Raw genomic sequence first — 2740 nt, 5'->3', positions numbered from 1 at the left:
CTTTTCTTCTTTTGCCTTTCCCTTCTCTTCTTTTCTCAGCTACTTGTAAGGCCTCCTCAGATAATCATTTTGCCTTTTTGCATGTCTTTTTCTTGGGGATGGTCTTGATCACTGCTTCCTGTACAATGTCATGAACCTCCCTCCATAATTTTTCAGGCACTCTGTCCACCAGATCTAAAGCCTGGAATCTACTTGTCACTTCCACTGTAAAAGCATAAGGGATTTGATTTAGGTCATACCCAAATGGTCTAGTGGTTTTCCTACTTTCTTCAATTTAAATCTGAATTTTGCAATAAGCAGAGCATGATCTGAGCCATAGTCAGCTCCTGGTCTTGTTTTTGCTAACTGTATAGAGATTCTCCATTTTCAGCTGCAAAGAATATAATCAATCTGATTTCAGTATTGACTATCTGGTGATGTCCATGTGTAGAATTATCTTTTGTGTTGTTGGATGAGTTGTTTACTATGACCAGTACAGTCTCTTCACAAAGCTCTGTTAGCCTTTGACCTGCTTCATTTTGTACTCCAAGGCCAAGCTTGCTTGTTACTCCAGGTATCTCTTGACTTCCTACCTTTGCATTCCAGTCCCCTATTATAAAAAGGACATCTTTTTTTGGTGTTTTTTTCTAGAAGGTCTTGTAGGTCATCATAGAACTGTTCGACTTCAGCTTCTTCAGCAATACTGGTTCTTCAAGGTCTGGGCCATAGCTAGTGGAGGCCTTTAGCGAGGGCTTTGCAGCCCAGCAGGACATAGTCCCCAGTCTCTTCCCTGGGCCCTACAGCTCACCTACTGGCCCAAGGCTGGGTAACCTGGAGGACCTCCAGGGGGAGGCCTGAATCTGCCTCTTACCTCACTCTCCACCTGATGACCACCACACCACTGATCCTTGATTGAATCCCTTCCCCAATGGTCACTCATTGACAGTTACCAGTGGGCAGAGCCCACTGCGGTGCTGACAAATTGCTGAGCAGGATGACTAACTCAATGCTCATTGACAGTCAGATGGTTGTGGGTAGGGCTCACTGAGGCACAATGGCTGAAAAAGACCTGCTGCCTAGCAACAGGGTGCAGAATAATGAGGCGCAGCAATGGCTACTTGCTAAGGGCTATGCTCATCTGTGCTCATCCTGCTGTTACACAACCAACTTTGTAATGTTTCAGAGGGCCTTTAAGGCATCTCAGAGAAAAATAGTAAGCTAAGGATTGTTTTGTATGTTGAATTACACAGGAAGCATTGTCAGGGCATAATAAGCTCCCTCAGTTATACTATGGATAAATGTTAGCATAGACATTCTTGAAATTATATAGCTTCTGAAATTTAGATATGTCCTAGTGTAATGTTATAAGTCATAATTCTAGTTGTTATCTTAAAATGTTGTATGTTACAGCAACTTGGTTAAGCTTCTTTGTCAAACATCTTAATCACATCTTTTACCTTGACCTTTAAGTCTTTTGTCAATTATAGGCAGTTATTGTACTCTGATACATTGTCAAAAGTGCTTCATCCTTAAGAAAATTCATAGGAGAGACTTTTAAAACATTCAGATCTATGATAAATTTCAGATCACACTGCTGAACTGGGTAAGAAATTTAAAAGTCTAATGGAAACTCTGATTTCATAAAACTGTTAGCAAAAAGGATTAGTTATATGGAACTGGGTACATTGATGAATGTGATTCTAATTTTTTTTGGTTTTGTCTGAACTATTACTGGTTTTTAATCTATGTTTTCCAGATATAGGGTGACTTTTCCCCTTAAGCTAATTATGATGTATAGCAACTTGGTAGATAATACTTTTGTAAGTAAAATTGAAATATTTATCTTCTCTCTGTTTCTGATCTCTTCAGAAATTGGAAATTCACAGGTTCTCAACAGTCTTATCAAATAAATAAAGAAGGTCACTTCTTGACTGGTGATATTTTTGGGACTTCAAAAGGAGGAATCTATCTAAATCTGTAAAGCAAAATCTGTGACAAGCCCTTGGTTTGGATTTCTTGGCCCTGAGAGGCCTTTTAAAAGTTCAATCTGAGATTCTTTGTGAAAAATTCTAACACAGCCAATTTAAAAGAGCCTATATAATCAATATAAGCAACCAGGCCAACCTTATTGAAGTCAGACTTAATTTGCAAACAAATTAATCTTAATTTGGCTATATTTGGTAAAAACAAGGATGGTTTTAGACAGAAAAGATAATGTTTCAATGTATATCTAATTCTGATTCTGTTAATTGAGGTGTGCATTAACTAAAGTCCCAGACAGCCCCTTGTTTTCATGCTACACAATTGCAAAGTTTAATTGAATTGTTAAAAGGTTATTGCAAAGTTGTTTCTGAATACAGAACCCTATGTTAGCACAAAGCAGTTACAAACCCAGACCTTTGCTCCTAACTCCATAGAAATGGAATAATATCTGACAGTCCACACCAACACGCAATAGTCAAATTTCTGAAAACTAAAACCAAGGTGTGGGGGGGGGGGGGGGCGCTGCGGACAACTTGAAATCACTGAGCAAAAGAAATGACAGCTTACTTAGAGAGAAATATAATTTGAAGAACAAAGACTTTTCATCAGAAACAGAAGAACGTTGCAGAGAAATGAATATCTTTGCTAGCTAATGGGTACTATGCATTTTAAAAATTCCATAGACGTGGGTTCTTAATGAAAAAACAAAACAAAAAAACTTCCCAGAGTAATCATCTTCAGCTTAATATTACATAACTGGTCAAAAATCAGCTGCAAA

The sequence above is a fragment of the Dama dama genome, chromosome 20 (assembly GCF_033118175.1).
Source record: "Dama dama isolate Ldn47 chromosome 20, ASM3311817v1, whole genome shotgun sequence".
Lineage (NCBI taxonomy): Eukaryota > Metazoa > Chordata > Mammalia > Artiodactyla > Cervidae > Dama > Dama dama.
Note: the sequence above shows the minus strand (reverse complement) of the source record.